The sequence below is a fragment of the Chiloscyllium plagiosum genome, unplaced genomic scaffold (genome assembly GCF_037043375.1).
Source record: "Chiloscyllium plagiosum isolate Xiang-an unplaced genomic scaffold, Cpla_swu_hap1 HiC_scaffold_25, whole genome shotgun sequence".
Taxonomy (NCBI): domain Eukaryota; kingdom Metazoa; phylum Chordata; class Chondrichthyes; order Orectolobiformes; family Hemiscylliidae; genus Chiloscyllium; species Chiloscyllium plagiosum.
Window position 1 is genome coordinate 17109385 of NW_028270163.1, and position 18403 is coordinate 17127787.

General features: G+C 40.4%; 1 protein-coding gene and 1 long non-coding RNA gene across 5 annotated transcripts in view; one reads left to right on the forward strand and one right to left on the reverse strand.

Annotated features, from left to right (window-relative positions):
- Positions 1-18403, reverse strand: part of shisa6a (shisa family member 6a) — a 527218-nt gene that overhangs the window by 107166 nt on the left and 401649 nt on the right. The gene's annotated exons all lie outside the window — the stretch shown is intronic.
- On the forward strand, positions 351-4448 carry LOC148145286 (uncharacterized). The gene is made up of 3 exons (XR_015761450.1): positions 351-568; positions 3184-3269; positions 4322-4448. It is a non-coding gene; the product is annotated as an uncharacterized LOC148145286 (long non-coding RNA).

Here is an 18403-nt window from a genome sequence, read left to right on the forward strand (position 1 = left end):
AAAGTTATTCAATATTCAAACTCACTTGATATCATTAGTTGGCCGTTGAAGAACACAATGTACATCTTGAGGACACTAAGCAGCAAGATGACAACTGCTGGTTGCCCCCCACCTTTGACAGTGGCCTGCTGGTTTTAGGGGCGGGGCCCTGTTGATAGGCAAAGTCTTCTCCTCTCCCCGTAACCACGCGACGCGATGACGTAATTCGCGTCGTGATGATGTAACTTGAGTCGAAAAACGTCATCGCGTCGCAAAAACGTCATCACGCCGCCGACGCGTGACGTCGTGCTGGAGGCCGCTGTGGATCTTCGAGGCTCCCTGCTCAATGGCATTTGGAGAATTCACTCTCATGTAGTCACCGTTCTTCCATTGACTACAAAAGTTTCATTTTCCATCAGTTTTGTCTGATAGCTGGTACATCTCACAAATTTCTTCAGTTATATATGTGTTCAGATTAATAATCGAGAAATAATCATCCTCTGCAGCTGCCTGCAAATTTCTCTTGTGCTGTGTCAAGCATTTCTGGACAATTTTTCAATGTCTGTACTACAATATGCTTAATATACAGGTACTACATCTTCCATAGTACATAAGCACCTGTGAACTTGAACATTTTCTATTTGCACCTGGTTTCATCGAAGTGCACATTCAGCACCACTTTTTGTTCACTGACTACAGATGCAATCTGTTTTCCTGTCGACTGTTGGTGATATGTAGATTGCTGAGAAGCAAATCACAGTTGAGGAATGCATTTCATTTTGTCACAATCAAATGGCAGACTTACTAGACCAATCAAGATGACAAACTACAAGGGTGGAGGGGGTAATTTTAACCAAATGTGCCCATAAAAAAACTGATAGGATCTTGTGCAATGCCAGATAAACACCTCAACTTTTACTCTACACTGAAGTCACCCACCACACATTTTTTGTCAAATTTCTCTGCCATATTGCAGCTGTTGAATTAATAAGAATTTGAATCTAAGTTTTGTATGCATGTACATGCTGTCATTTACATTTTCCATATTAATATTCAATTGTAAGTTCAGAACTGCTATCATGATGGCTTAAGTACCCTCAGACTTTTTAGCCTTGTTCGTTTCAATTAATTACTAACCAGTTAGGATGTATTCTAATAGACAGGAATTTCAGTAGGGGTTCCACTGACTGAGTGATTCCACCTCAACTGAGCAGATTTTCCAGATATTTTTGACCTTTTCATCTATATCTTTTGTAAAGAAATAGCTCTTGTCATGTTTACAAGTTGGGAATGCTTGCCATTTTGAATTTGAGTGTGACAAGCAAGAAAATACAAATCTGAAATTCTTGTAGTATATAAACTTTCAGGTCGGCAGAAATTTTGTAGTTTGTTGAAGTGTTCTTTCCAACAAAACGATGAACAGAATCACAAACTGTCATACACCTTGTAGTTTCCCATGTCGAAACTAACTGTTGCATAAACTCATAATATCCCAAATTTTACATAGTGTAAGTTTTACGGCATCAGACAACTACAAAGGTTCCTAATTTTACAGAGCAATGACCTGTGCTTCACTTGCAAAGGTATTCAGGCCAATCCTATTGGGTAAAAACAATGACTGCAGATGCTGGAAACCAGATTCTGGATTCGAGTGGTGCTGGAAAAGCACAGCAGTTCAGGCAGCATCGAGGAGCAGGAAAATCGACGTTTCAGGCAAAAGCCCTTCATCAGGAATAGAGGCAGAGTGCCTGAAGGGTGGAGAGATAAATGAGAGAAGGGTGAGAGTGGGAGAAAGTAGCATAGAGTGACCTGGGAGTTGCAGTGGGAGAGGGATTGCCTGAGATTCTTGTGGAGAGAGGCGGAAAACATCTTCAAGGCAGGCATCCTTCCAAGAGGATTCGCAGTAGGGTTAAAATCAACTAGGTAAAAACAATGACTGCAGATGTTGGAAACCAGACACTGGATTAGAGTGGTGCTGGAAAAGCACAGCAGTTCAGGCAGCATCTGAGGAGCAGGAAAATTGACGTTTCGGGCAAAAGCCCTTCATCAGGAATAGAGGCAGAGTGCCTGAAGGATGGAGAGATAAATGAGAGGAGGGTGGGAGTGGGGAGAAAGTAGCATAGAGTGACCTGGGAGTTGCAGTGGGAGAGGGACTCCCTGAGATTCTTGTAGAGAGAGGAGGAAAACTTCTTCAAGGCAGGCATCCTTGCAAGAGGATTCACAGTCGGGTTAAAATCAACTAGGTAAAAACAATGACTGCAGATGCTGGAATTGGTTAGATCTTTTCTAAGGTGACCGAGAGAACTGTCTCAGCCTGCAAAGGCAGTATTATTAAGTATTTTTAAAGACACAGTTAGGTTCTGAAGAAGAGGTGTACTGGGCTCAAAACAATAACTGTTTGTGTCTTCACAGATGCTGAGTTTCTCCAGCAGTCTCGTGCTTAATTTAGATAGATTCTTGTTAGACAACTGAATCAAAAGTATTAGGAGATAGATGGGAATGTGAAACTTGAAAAAATACAGAGCATAATCTTATTGAATGGTGGAGCAGGCTCAAGGATTCAAATGGTCTTAATCTGCTCCTATTTTGGACCACATTGTAATAATAGAGCCCAAAGATATGTTCCATGTGATCCTTGTATTCTAGGTTCATTCATGCTACTGCTGTGTATTATTGGAGTTGTGCTTGCTTTTGGGCAACAACAATTAGCTACATGGGTATAAGTGCAAAATAAGCTTGTAAGATGGTTAGAAATTAATTTACAACATGATAAATCTTTGTGCTACATGATGTTTCCAAATAAATCCTCCATTTATAAATGATAATTGATTTGACTGCTGCATAAACTCTCAGGGAGCTGTATTTTAGTCGTATCTTACTACTTTATAAACAGCACAGGGAATACACGTGGAATTTTTATATTCCCTTTGATCGATATGTAATACGTTTCTGTAAAAATCATGGCAAATTATGAACTATTGGAGTTATTCAAATTGACTTCAATTTTTAAGTCTTGGTTGACTCTGAGTTTTATGGTCCCACATCTTATTGTCCAGATATACAATTTCTTATGAAAATTATCAAACATTCTGATGAAAACAAGACCATATTAACTCCTCAGTTTTGTGTCGTAAATGTATTTGCTATTTGCAAATTGAAAATGTATTCTATTGTTGTTTTCAATTATATATAATTCTCTTTTAGCATTGCTAGTTGCATATGATTGAGGATGGAAATTGCAACATCACACAGAGCTACTGCAGGTCCAGAATCTTGATTCACAACAAAAGGTTGGAATTTTCATGATCTAAGTTCAACCAAACCAGAATATATAAGGAACTCAAAGGCAAATTTTGTCTTGCACAAAGAAAAGCGAAATTGTAAAAAAGCATCTGTAGTTCTTTGTTTTATTTTGTTTTGTCTTGCAAAAGTTGAGTTTCTGTGATCTTTTGCATAAATGTAAAAATCATGCTGTAATTTAGTTCCAAATATAAAATGAGCCACTCTCAAAACTGAATTAAGAACATAAGAAAGAGGATCTGATCTTTGGAGCCTACTGCACTATCAGACAACTAGACTTTCCCTTATCACCACAACCCTTAATTCTCTTGACATCCACGGGAAGAAAAGAAGTAATCACCAAGGTGAGTTTCCACTATTTGCTCCTATTCCTGGACCTTCAGGAAGACTCTTAAAATTACATCGGGGCTTCACTAGGTGATTTTAAAAAAGATTTTAAATTTGTATTTAGTTTATGAAGAAGCTGAATACCGTAAATTATTGAAACTAACAAATTGTTCTGTATAATTATTTCCATTTATTCAATACATGTTTGTTCATGAGTAATGAATGATAATATCTGACCAAAATTATTTCTTCTTGCGATAACTCCCACTTTCAGCTGCATTATACAACCTGCCTAGGTTGTTGCTCTTAAATAATATCAAGGGACATTTTTTGAATGCAAGTGTTTTTTTAAATTCATGTTCTAAATTGCTACCTGATAGTTTTAACACTATCCCAATGATTTTGAATGGAGTAGAAATTACTTGAAGATTGCTGCTTGTGTCCAAAGCAGAGACTCCTTAGCTAAGTACTCCTCCTTTATCAAAGTGTCTTGTTCATGAATTATCAGCCTGACACATTTTTAGGCATCACTGGGTTTCAGCACTCTGAGTAGAATTATTGGATAATTTTGTACGCATTTGATGTCAGCTTCAAGCCCTACTCGTTCTGGAGCAAAAGTGTTGGTGGCTTTGTCTGCTATATTGTATCACAATAATCATTGAGCTGTATCCAGTGAAGGACAAAATGTAAACTTTGTATTCTGATCTTATTCCAGGCAATTGCACCTGTTGTGGCACAGTGGTAGGATCTCTACCCTGGACTGGGAGACATGGGTTCAAGACCCATCTGCTCCAGAGGTGTGTAATAACACTCTGAACAGGTTGATTAGAAAATAGGTGAATTTTTTAAAAATGCTAATCATTGCACGTGTTTTATTCTACTACAATTTAATGCATTCTCAGGCTTATTTGGTAATGTTCTCAAAATTCACCAAACTGGACATTCAAATAAATAAAACACCTTTTAATGTTATGAGTTGATTTAGCAACTCTGGCATTTAGCCATACTGCCAAACCTGACTTACCTGCTAAGGATCAAACCCAAGAAAATTATCCTTCAAACAAGTGATACTTCATAACTTTTAATACCATGTTAGGTAGGTTTAGCATTCCACATTTTTCTTCTAGTGTCTAAATGTATCTTGAAAGCAATTGGAAAAAGTGCAAGTTAAACCCATCTGGAAACACAAAGTAAAACCAAGTAAAATAAGACAAGTTATTTAACTACATAACTTAAAACTTTGTTCCCTCTTGTCACAGACATATCATAGATGCAGTATGTCCAAAACACAAAAAAATGTATTCAGCTTGTTAACAAGGCTTCTTTTAACAATATTGACAAAACCCATGACCTTGAAATACAGAAGGCTGCAGGCATATGGAAACATTGCCATCTCCAAGTCACTCACATCCTTTCTTGATTATATCGGCATTCATTCATCATCATTGATTCAAACCCCTGGAATTCCCTGCCTAACAATATTGTGGGCTAACATATTCTGGAGCAGTCAAGAAGGCTCTGTACCAACTCTGTGATGAGCAATAAGTTATGGCCTTGCTAGCAATGCCCAGATCCCAAGGATAAACTCATAAAAGTAAGCAAGTTGCCATAAGGCAGTACCTTGTTCATGGAATGTTTTCTTGTAAATATCTTTTCTCAGGCTTAGTGGCTTAGGAGACAGACAAAGCATGTGCTGATATCTGTTTGCAAAGCTAGATATCCCCAGAACGGGTTGCCTGACTGTCACCAAAGGCTATAACTTCAAGAATGTAACCATGGCTGAGCAGGAGACTGTTACCACCTTCTATAGTGAATCAGAGGATTTCCAGTTTGATAATCAAGTAGTTTTGTCATATTACAGATGTGTCTTCTACACTTATCAAGTGCTGGAGTCAGACCTCAAAGCCAGAGCTCTTGGCTTTTTAAAAGTTGGTTCAAGGGCTATGTACAGTGTTGAAAAACTGTGGCCCTGGAAAAGCACAGCTGGTCAGACAACATCTGAAGAGCAGGAGAGTTGACATTTCAAGGATAAGCTCTTCATCGGGTAGGTTGAGGGGGTTGAGAGTTAAGTGGCAGGGGGATGGGGCTGGGGGGAATGCGTTAGGTGGCTATCTTCTCCCCCCAGCCCCAGCCCCCCTCCCATTATCTGTCAGCACCCTTGTACACCCCTCCCCCCCACCTTCCTGATGAAGACCTTACGCTCGAAATGTCAACTCTGCTGCTCCTCGGATGCTACCTGATCAGCTGTGCTTTTCCAGTGCCACACTTTTTGACTCTGATCTCCAGCATCTGCAGTCCTCACTTTCTCCTATGTACAATGCTGGCTAGGTTAGCATTAATTGTCCATCCCTACTTGCCATGAAGGTGATAGTGTTGCATTCCTTTCTTGAACCGCTGTAGTTGTTGGAGTGTGGGGTCATCCATCCATGCTGTTAGAGAGGTAATGCCAGCACTTTGACCCAGCGATAATAAAGGAACGGGGATATATTTCAAAGTCAATGTTGAGGAGCTTGGAAGTGTGAGATGTTCCCATACATGTGATGCCTTTGTCCTTCTAGTTAGTGGAGATTGTAAATTTGGAAGGTAAGGAACCTCGATAAGCTACAGCAGTGCTTAGATGCAGGAGCGCTACCCAATCCATCACAAAACCTTCTGTATAAAACCACTATGTATCAATTTGAGGCCAATCCAATAATACTGATTTCTTTCAATGCTCATTCAAACACAATACAAAGAATAATTCTGAAAAGTATAAAATACATGTCTATAAAGCACACGTCACTGATGATATGTGAAGGTCGGCATCTCTTTCTACCTCAGAGGCATCATCCACTTTTAAACTGAAACATCAGCTGGTCTTCAATTCTAACATCGATTAGATAAATGATGGTATTCAATATCACAATTCCCAAAGTATCCTGTATCAGTGGAATGGATTGATCAAGTATGTTCTGAAAGTAAGTAGGCGTTGTTTGATTTCTCATTTTGTTTCTCTAACTTACTCAAGAGAATGGATGTAACAAACAAATTAGAGCTTTATTCGCCTCTTTCTATTATTGGATGTGTATAATTACGCACAATAGGCATACTTAAAAACAATTTTGAACACTAAACCTTAAAGAGAAAGACCCTACAGGAGCTTTGCAATGTCAAAAACTGCACCATCCCTCATCAGCCAGAGGCATCACTGTGCACTCTGCATCCTGAAAGTAAATGAAAATGATTTGAATAACCTCTGGAGCTGCATTATGCTTATACTAACACCCCACCTTCATCCTCAGGCTATTCTCGACACTGTTGCCTTTTTGGATGAGAATCAATCCTTTCTGTGGAGTCAGAGCACCTTATGATGGAGACAGCCAGGTCAATGTATGAATAGCCAAGCATCTACAAGGCTAAGTCAGGTTCAAAATGTTGCCCAAGAGAACTGAGAGGGAAGCGTGGAGAAGAGAAATATTGGTCAATCGCAAAGCTTACAAGACTAACCTGTAAGTCAGTGTAAGGACATTTCGGCACAATTGGAATATCAAGGATCAGAATAAGATACAGAGTATGGACCTTGAACCCTACAGAATTAGTAAGTGTTGCTCACAAGTGTTGAAGTAATGACTGGAGTGCAGCTTCAGAAAATGGTTTACAGTAGGAGGGGCGTTGCTTTAGGTCAGGAGTCTCGTGGATGGTGTGAAGTTCACTCAGAAATGCTGCACAACATGAAGTGTTAGTGTTTGATAGCTCAGGTGAAACAGTTGCAGAGTGATGTGGAATGCTGAACTGATCTGTGTGTAGGTGAGGCCTACACACATGCTCTGGAAAATAGTGCAGGGAGGACCTGCCGGGTGGCAGAAACTGACATCCAACTCCTGGGGCCCCTACTGACGTAAACCCTAATGTGCAGAGATCCCTAGGAAGGTGCCAGTACAGACAGAGAATATCTTGAGCAATGCTAGCTCTCATCCTATTCTTTACTAGTTCTTCAGATTGGTAGTGCAAGAAGAGAACACTGCCATCAATGTGGACTTGAACATTCTAGGCATCATGGTGCAAGTGAGCTTTCTCATCAAGAAACAACTAGCATACAGTCACTTCTTAAAAAAATCTACAAGCTATTTAAGTGTCACTCATAATTATGTATCAATGACAGAATTAAAAGAACATCATAGCTCTTATCCCGTGTAAAGTAACATCTGTCAAATTGACAGCAGAGATCAGAGAACTCGAGCTGTCAAGCAGGGGTTCAGGTGTTTCAGCAGAGTAATTGATGTCTGAGCTCTCAGTTAAGTCTTATTATACAGCCTTGGCTGAAAGCCCCAGCATTCATTACTCTGCCAAAACACTTGAATCTAGCTTAGTTGACAAGAAATATTTTATAATTGACATAAGATCGAGATTTCAAGTGCTTGTAGTTGTTAGTTTGATACATTAAAGGGTCTGGATGACATACATTTCCATTGGTTTGGCTTGTGTGAAAACTGACTTGAAAGTGGAATCAATGAACAACGATACTTGCATGTTCTTTGTAAATATAGGGTTCATTGCTTCTATACGATGGCTAGAGAAATATAGCCTAACACAAGGGCTTGAGGGGCCACTGAGATGTGTGTGATGGTATAGCCTGAGATGGGGACATGAATGTGACATGGAGCTATGTGGGTGAGTGAGGGGATGCAAAAGCTTATCACTTTCTTTATAGCTGGTATGAATCCCCATGGCATTGAGCACAGCACTGGGCCTTTTAAACAGCCTGCCTCTGCATTCAACAGCCTCTGTTGCTCACCTCCTACTTTTTAACTGACTTAGCTGGCCAGACTGAAGCCTTCAGTCAGCCCCGCCAATGAAGATCTTGTCTTCCCTGGCACTTCCTCACAAGATAGATCTTTCTCCACCTTGGGGATGAAAATCCAGCCCACTAATTGAAAGGTGTGTGCCGACATCTTTAAAAAAATTCAGGCTTTCTCACCTGCTGGACAAAAAGAAACTTTTGTTTTCAACAGCATGAGGACACACAACCACAATCTGTTAATGCCAGCGCAAAGTAATTGAACAAAGCCCTATCTCTCTCCTCTCTTGAATTAGGCAGAAGATCAATGCTTTATGGAACCTGAAACAGGAAATGGCACACAGTTCTCCAGCTCTGCTCCACAACACACTGATGAGTAGATCAATACTTTATAATCCTGTCTGTTGGTCCTTGCTGCTGCCTCAAAGACATTACCATTTAAATTGCTCAGTAGGCATAGAAATTATGGAGTTGGAATAAAATCATTGAATTTTCCAAAATTAATTTTATTTACTGGCCTATATAGTCACATACAGAGATAGTAAGACACTGTCCACGAGATTGCACCAGAGCAGGAGTACATGTGAAGCAATTTGAGATCTCTGGCTGAACTCGCTTTCATCGCATACTTTGGGGACTATTAGTTTTCAGTAGCGTTTATCAAATGTGATACATGCGACAAGAGGTTTGTGTCTGAAACATCAGGAGTCTTCTTGTGAATGGATACCCTCCTGATGTTCTGTTCATGAATAATTAATCTACATATAATTACTTCAAGGCTCCAGGATTGCACACTAGTGGAAGGCAGTGAGATAAGGGCAATTGTTGGCCAGGAATAAAAAGCTGATAAAAAAAATTACTGCAACACACTTGAGACCTCGAGGGATAAAATCCCTGACTAAATCCATCTAAATCGCGAATTATATTCACTATCTGTGAAGTGTTACGAATCATTGTGTCCTGAAGCTATAATTCCTGTGACTTCCATCCTCATTTTTTTCAATACATAAACATCAAGATTCTTGTCATTTACATACCAAATAGCATCTCCTGCTAACAATGCGCATTTTATTGCACAAATGCGTGCGTTAATATGAACTCTGTTGTAAGCTTGGCTGACTGCCTTCTTTCTATTGCTACATTAGAAACTGGTATACAGTATATGCAAAACTGAGACTTTTAAATATAATGTCAGCTGCAAAGGGTCAATGCAGAAGACTTACTTGTCCCTTAAAGAATGCACAATGTGACTTGTTTCACTTAGACAATAATTCAGACAAAGGCTTTCTAGAATATTAGAGTAAACAGCACAGTAAGCAGCAACGTAATGCAAAAAATAATCTTAAGTGCTTAGTGACATCAGGAGGCCGAGACTGTGATATTGATCACATCTTTTGTACTTGATAATGAAGCTGTTTACTACTGATGCTTATAATGCTTGAATGCTTAAGCTTGGTGTGGACTCAGAGAAATGTTAACAAATGTGGAGAAAGAGCTTGAAGCTAGACCTGTATGCATGGAGCAGACATTTTAAAGTACTGTGAATGAAACCTGTTACATTTGACACTAATGTAATCTCTGCACAGCCCTGAGATATGAAATAAATCACAGTTACCAAGGACAGAATGGGAGGCCTGGATGGAAAACATATTAAGTAAGCATTACAAGGATTTTTGCTGTTTGAGAATGAAGGTACAACACAAAATGATATTTGGAGAGAGGATAATGGCAAAATGACTGGGTGATTTATTTTCCATGGTGCTGCAGAAGTAAAGGAATAACAAGGTAAGCCTGTGTATCCAGCCTAGCTTAAGTTTAGTGGAAAATGAACTACATCATGACCTTCACTTGACTACTAGGGAATACAGAAACAAAACAAACTTGAGTGTCAGAGACTGAGTTCAGATTTTGAAATTTTCAAAACGATTACATTCTATACCTCTTCCGTACATGTGCCGGTGAGTAGGTAGGACAGTGAATTTGTAAATTAATTTGTAGCAAGCCTGAACAATCATTCACCACTCCATGTAGCTACTTCAAAGTTGTAATACTAATTGGTTTCTGTTGCCAAAAGGGTTTACGATTCAGGGCTTTATTCTGCACATTGGAGAGCTGGATATCCTCGCTTCTTTTGGGCAGCTTGTGGCCTGTAATGGTTTTGCTTTGCGTAAGAGTGACCGCTGTCTACCCATTGATCTCCCTAAATTCTTTTCATTATACACTTGTATCTAGGACTGCCCTCTGTCAGTATTTCATCCATCATTCCTTCACAATCTCTTCTACATGACTGCTGATGTCACTATTGCATTGTGCTGTATGATCATCATTTCATTTTGTCATATCCATTCTTACCGAAGTTTGTCACTGATCTCCACATGTATCCTACTGTCTACATGAAACGAATGCAAAAAAAAAAATTGGAGGTAGGCCATTTTGTTCATAGGCTGAATCTGAATATGGACATGACTAGCATGAATGGATACAACGACTGACATGCTGCACCAGTTCAGAAGGCAATGAAGAGTTAGTCATGTTGCTGTGGAACTGGAGTTACTTAACAATCAAACTGGATGAAGAGAGCAGTTTTTCTTCTATAAACAACATCAATGAATCTTTTGAGGTTTTGCACAATAGCTTCATGGCACCTTTAACCCATTGCAGCTTTTCTCACTTCCCAATTTTATTACTCTGTGTTCAAGTTTCCAATTTCCTTCAACGATTTTGGAGGCCTATTTGTACTGGTTGAAATTCATTGACTTAAATGGGAATCAGACAAGAGCTGGGCAACTTAAAATCCCACGCTGATCCAAAACAGACTTGGTCTTAAATGGAAAGACAACAGTAAGTAGAACATCTATCCTTATTACTGTGTTTCAGCTAGAGACACAGATTTTTGTGACAAGACCTAGACTGCACATGTACTTGATGCCAAAATGTATCTTTAATGCGACTACATCTGAATGCCTGAAAATTAGTATTGTTCAAGTGATAAAAGATCTAATATGTTCAGTGAAATTTCAATCCATCCTAGATTCTCCTGCTCCTGACCCGCGCAATTAAAATAAATACAATTCTACCTGATAGCCATTGAAATTATTAAGACAAGCAATAGCCCCTCCAGTTCATGTCATTTAAATCCAATCATTCATGTGGTAAATGTTAGTGTTAACAAGTATTTCAGCACTGTTTCTTTTTTATCCCCCCATTAATATGTGGAAAATATGATTTTATTATCTTAGAAAACAGCTCGAGGTCATTTGCTGCATTGTCTTTGCTGAAAAATCCCTAGCCTGATGTCAAGTTGCCAAAACATTTATTTGTCAAGCTGTCATGCTGATTTTTTTTCCTTACAGCCAGCGGGCAACAACAACAGACCCTGCTCCCTGGCAAGAAACAGTCAGTAAATTTAGCAACGTGTGCAGGCTGTATTCTCAAGAATATCCCCTGAAGTAAATTAAAGTCCGTAATGCTAGATCATCTTGGGAGGAAATAACATTTAGAAACCATCTTCAATCTTTACTCCTCAGACCCATAATTGTGTTTGACTCTTCAATGGGATTTCTGGATAGTTGGTCCATATTTTGCCTTTGTGCATTTTTCTGCCCATCAAGTGCCAGGAGAGGGATATCTGTTTGCTGACAGCATGAAGTCCTCCACAAGCATGCACAGAACAGGTCAGCAATAATGGATCATTCAGTGTGACAATACAAGCCAACATTGGAGAGCTCTGCCTGTTCTATTTCACAACTCCAGGATGCTGAAGGTATCTTGATGAGATTGGAATGTTTTGCTCTCTTCAGCCCAATAGGAAGGTGATAGGAATTGCTTGTAGATGTATGAATCTTACAGAGGAGTACTGTTGCGAGGAGAAGTACTTATAGTGAAGGAACTCCTCACTCTCTAAAATAAAACCTTGGCACTGTGATTAAGTCAGCAATGTTGTTAGACACATCCCCTTCTTTATATATGTCAGCACATTTTATTTCCCTCCGTTCAACTGTGGACTCCTCAACCCATTCCCTGACAGGAAGTTGTCGGTGGAAAGATCCACCTGACTGGTTTCCCACTGATGGGATTTTGTGCTCATTGCTGGGGAGTAACATTTGAGGGTATGGAAAATAGAATGATCTCTTATTTGTAGATATTGAATAGGTTTTCTCATCTTGATAGTAGACCCATAGCAAAACTTTACTTACAGCAACAAAAATAAAGCAATGCTGGATTCATCTCACTGACCTGAATTCAAATGAAATGGGGGCAAGTATAGAGTTATGTTTCTTCATCACTGAACTACTACTTTGTGTTCAAAATGCTTCTTCAATGTTATATGTGTGTATGGTAAAAAGATTCAATACAAAGTCTGGTCTCGTTTTTGAACATGGTAGCCTGATGACAAGCATAGAATCCCAACAGTGTGGAAGCAGGCCATTTGGCCCACTGAGCCCCTGTTGACCATCCGAGGAGCATCCAACCCTGACCCAACCCCTCACCCTAGTACTGTAACCCTGCAATATCCCATGGCTAACCCACATAGCCCACACATCCCTGTGTATTTTGGGCAATTTAGAACCTAGAACAATACTGTGCAGAACAGGCCATTTGGCCCTCGATGTTGCACCGACCTGTGAACTATTCTCAGCTCTTCCCCCGACACTATCCCATCATCATCCATGTGCTTATCCAAGGATTGTTTAAATCTCCCTAATGTGGCTGAGTTGACTACAGGTAGGGCATTCCACGCCCATACCACTCTCTGAGTAAAGAACCTGCCTCTGACATCTGTCTTAAATCTATCACTCCTCAATTTGTAGTTATGCCCTCTTGTACAAGTTGACGTCATCATCTTAGGAAAAAGACTTTCACTGTCTACCCTATCTAATCCTCTGATCATCTTGTATGTCTCTATCAAATCCCCTCGTAGCCTTCTTCTTTCCAATGACAACATACTCAAGTCTCTCAGCCTTTCCTCATAAGACCTTCCCTCCAGACCAGGCAACATCCTGGTAAATCTCATCTGCACCTTTTTCAGTGCTTCCACATCCTTCCTGAAATATGGTGACCAGAACTGTACACAATATTCCAAGTATGGCCGCACTAGCGTTTTGTATAGTTACAGCATGATATTGCGGCTCCGGAACTCAATCCCTCTACTAATGAAACCTAACACACAGTATACCTTCTTAACAGCACTATCAACCTGGGTGGCAACTTTCAGGGATCTATGTACATGGATTCCAAGATCCCTCTGCACATCCACGCTACCAAGAATCTTTCCATTGACCCAGTACTCTGCCTTCCTGTTAATCTTCCCAAAGTGTGTCACCTCACATTTAGCTACTCCTCTCCATTTGCCATCTCTCAGCCCAATTCTGCAGTTTATCCAAGCACCCCTGCAACCTGTAACATTCTTCCAAACTGTGCACTACTTCACCAACTTTAGTGTCATCTGCAAATTTACTAATCCATCCACCTATGCCTGCATCTAAGTCATTTATAAAAATGACAAACAGATGGTCCCAAAACAAATCTCATGCCTCTTCATTGTCTCCAACAGCCTACCATGTGGAACCTTATCAAAGGCTTTACTGAAGTCTGTGTATATCACGTCAACTGTCCTATCCTCATCTAAATACTTGGTCACCTTCTCAAAAAACTCAGAGGTTTGTGAGAGATGACCTACCCTTGACGAAACCATGTTGACTATCTGAAATCAAATTGCTTGCTCGATGATTATAAATCTTATCTCTTATAATCCTTTCCAAAACCTTTCCTAAAACAGAAGTAAGGCTCACTGGTCTATAATTACCTGGGTCATCTCTACTGCCCTTCTTGAACAAGGGTACAACATTTGCAGTCCTCTGATACTAAACCTGTAGATAATGACGACTCAAGTATCAAAGCCAAAGGCTCTGCTATCTCCTACCTAGCTTCCCAGAGAATCCTCGGATAAATCCCATCCGGCCCAGAGGACTTGTCGACTTTCACTCCTTCTAGAATTGATAACACCTGTTCGTAACTAATCTTGATCCTTTCTAGTCTAATATCTCGTACCTCATTCTTCTCCTCTACAATATTCTCCTTTTCCTGAGTGATAACTGATGAGAAATGTTCGTTTAGCACTTCTCTGATCTCCAGAGGGTCCACACTCAACTTCCCACTTTTGTCTTTAACTGGTCCTATTCCTACCCTAGTCATCCTTTTATTCCTCACATACCTAAAGAAAGCTTTAGGGTTCTCCTTTATTCTATTTGCTAAAGACTGCTCATGTCCTCTCTTTGCTCTTCTTAACTCTCTCTTTAAATTCTTTCTAGCTGATCTGTAACTCTCCATCACCTCATCTGAACCATCTTGCCTCATCAACAAATAAGCCTCCTTCTTCTGCTAACAAAAAATGCAATTTCTGTAGTAAACCACGGTTCCCTTACCTTATCACTTCCTCCCTGCCTGACAGGAACATACCTAACAAGGACACGCAATATCTGTTCCTTAAACCAGCTCCATATTTCCATTGTTTGTATCTCCTGCATTTTGCTACCCCAATCTGTGCATCCTAATTCTTGCCTAATCGCAGTATAATTGCCCTTGCCCTATCGATAACTCTTGACCTGTGGTATGTACCTATCCCTTTCCATCGCTAAACTAAATGTAACTGAATTATGGTCACTCTCTCCAAAGAGCTCACCTACAACTAAATCAAACACCTGGCCTGGTTCATTATCAAGCACCAGATCCAGTGTGGCCTCCCCTCTTGTCGGCTCTTCGACATACTGTGTCAGGAAACCCTCCTGTAGAGATTGGATAAAAACTGATCCATCTGACATGCTAGAGTTATAGTATTTCCAGTCAATGTTGGGGAAGTTAAAGTCCCCCATAATGACCACCCTGTTCCTTTCACTCCTACCCAGAATAATTTTTCCAATCCTCTCTTCCACCTCCCTGGAACTCTGCGGAGGCCTATAAAAAAACTCCAAGCAGTGTGACCTCTCTTCTGTTTCTAACCTCAGACCACACTACCTCAGTAGGCGAGTCCTCGTCAAAAGTTTTTTCAGTTACTCTATCCTTGACTAACAAGGCCACACCTCCCCCTCTTTTACCGCCTTGCCTGTTCTTAATGGAAGATCTAAACCCTGGAATCTGCAAAGTCCATTCCTCACCCTGTTCTATCCATGTCTCTGAAATAGCCACAACATTGAAGTCCCAGGTACCTATCCATGCTGTGAGCTCACCTACCTTATTTGGGATACTTCTGGCGTTGAAGCAAACACACTTCAAACCAGCTATTTGTCTGCCAGCACATTCCTGTGACCATGAAATCCTGTCCCTTTCCTCCCTACTCTCATCCTCCTGTGCACCTCAGGTTCCCATCCCCCTGCTGAGCTAGTTTAAACCCACCCGAATAGCACCAGCAAATTCCCCACCCAGGATATTACTCCCCTCTGGTTCAAGTGAAGATGTCCCACGTTCCCCTGAATGAGCCCCAGTTATCCAAGTACCTGAAACCCTCCCTCCTGCACCATTCTTGCAGCCACATGTTCAGCTGATATCTGTCCCCACTCCTTGCCTCACTACCACGTGGCACGGGTGACAGACCAGAGATAACAACTCTGTTTGTTCTAGCTCTCAGCTTCCATCATAGCTCCCTAAAATCCTGCCTTACGTCCCTATATATGCCTCATCAACCATGAGTCTCACTTGTTCCCAACAAAGCTTCTATCTGACCCTCTAACTATTGAGTCCCCTATGACTAATAATCTCCTCATTTCCCTCCTTCTCTTCTGTGCAACAGGGACAGGCTCTGTGCCAGAGACCTGGGCCCCACTGCATACCCCTAGCATGACAAATCCACCGAATCCACACATTTTTGGAGTGTGGGAGGAAACTAGAGCACCCAGAGGAAATCCATGCAGACATAGAGAGAATGTGCATTCCCTGCACTGACAATTGCCCAAGGGTGGAATCGAACCTGGGTCCCAGGTGCTGTGAGGCTGCAGTGCTTATGGTAATCGTAGTGATTATGTCATTAAACTGGTTATTTAGAGACCCACGCTAATGTGCTAGGGTCAAAACCTGCCATGATGCATCGGGAAATTTGAATCCAACTTATAAATTTGGAAGTAAAAGCTAGTCGAATGATGACCATGAAATCATTGTTGACTGCCATTAACGTAACTCAACTACAATGTTGTTTAGGAGAGAGAAATCAATCATCTTAACCTCATAAGGCCATGAGGCATAGGAGCAGAGGTATGGCCATTTAGCCCCATCAGGTTTGCTCTGCTATTCAACGAAATCACAGGTGATCTGATAATTCTCAACTCATTTTCCTGCATTTTCCCATAACTGTGGATTCCCTTACAAATTAAAAATGTACCTATCTCAGCATTAATATATTTAATGACCCAGCTTCAGCTAGCCTACATGTGACTCCACAATCACAACAATCTTGATGGGTCTTGTAAGAACTGAGGCTAGCAAGGACACAGAATGTAGTTTGGGTGGAGAACTTCAATGATGGTTAGCACCATCGCTGACCAAATTGGTCAAGTCATAAAGGATGTAAATGTTAAATGTGTTTACATCAGATGATGAAGGAACGAATAAGAGGGAAAAGTCACCTTGATCAATTTCCCTGTCGCAAATATACCTCTCTATGACAGGATTGGTAGGAGTGACCTCTAATATGCATTTTGCCTCCAGCAGGATATCTTCACTTGATGTGCAATGCTTAAGTTATTCCTTATAGCTTAAAACCTATGACATAGATAATCTAGTATTGAAAAATCCCACAGACATTATTACAGCTCACTAATATATACAAAATAATGTATTCATAGGCATGTCAGTGCCCTGGCTAATATTAAGCTACTTGGTCACAAAATTAGAAATACTCCTCTTAGCATGTCATGCTTCATATGCCCCAATTAAGGTGGAATCTGAGACATTTACACCCTCAGTTCATAACCTTCACTGGCAGTGGGTCAAAATCAGGTCTACCTACATCTCAGGTAGTGCGAACAGTTCAATATGCCAGCTCACCACTACGTATTCCAGGGGAATGATAGATGGCCAGATCCTTTGAAAAAAATGGAATAAGATCCTGAACTCTCTAAGTGGGTCAGCTGGTGAGCATTTGCATACCTTTTTCCTCACCTGATGGGAGTGTGCCATATAATTCCTTGGAAAAGCAAATATGATTCTCGCAGTGTTGTGAGGTAGTTGAGCTGAGTGGGGCTGGCAGTAAAACCATTGCAATTTGGCTTATAACTTCAAACCCACAGAGGGAAAAGAAACTATTAGAAGGATCCTGATTCCTATTCACTTCTCAGTGACCCTGTCAGAAAATACTTGCTAATGAATATCTGATTAGAAAGATTTTGCATCTTTATGCTCCCTTTCACAACCTCCAGATGTTTCAACATTCCTTATGGCTAATTAGGTACTTTTGTGGAGCAGTTATGCAAGAAATATTTCAGTCAGTTTGTGAACAGCCAGATCCCAAAACAGCAAAATGATAATGACCAGACTGTCAATAAAATAAGTGATGTCATAGCAAAAAAAATCCCTTAACAGAAACAGAAATTGCTGGAGAAACTCAGCAGGTCTGGCAGCATCTGTAAAGAGAAAGCAGAGTTAATATTTCAGGTCTAATGAATTTTCTTCAGAATATTCTTACCTTTCTTACTTGCCTTGATACACTGCTTAGCCCAGGTGTTACTGTTATTGGGATAAAGCTAGGCAGTGATGCTGCAAGTCAAATAAAATCTGCTAATGTTCGTGTAGGGATTGGCTGCTTATAGAAGGGACTCAGTGTCGGCTAAACTCTGTGACCAAAGGTAACAAATTCAAGCCTCATTTAAAAACAAAAATTCAGACTTGTACTCCAGTGCAGCACCATGGGAATGCAACACTCTCAAGGGTGGCATTTGTCAGAAATGATGTTGAATAAAGACCTGGACATGAAAAAATTCTATGATGCTATTGCAAAGAATAACATGGGATTATCCCAGTTTTGTGGTCAAT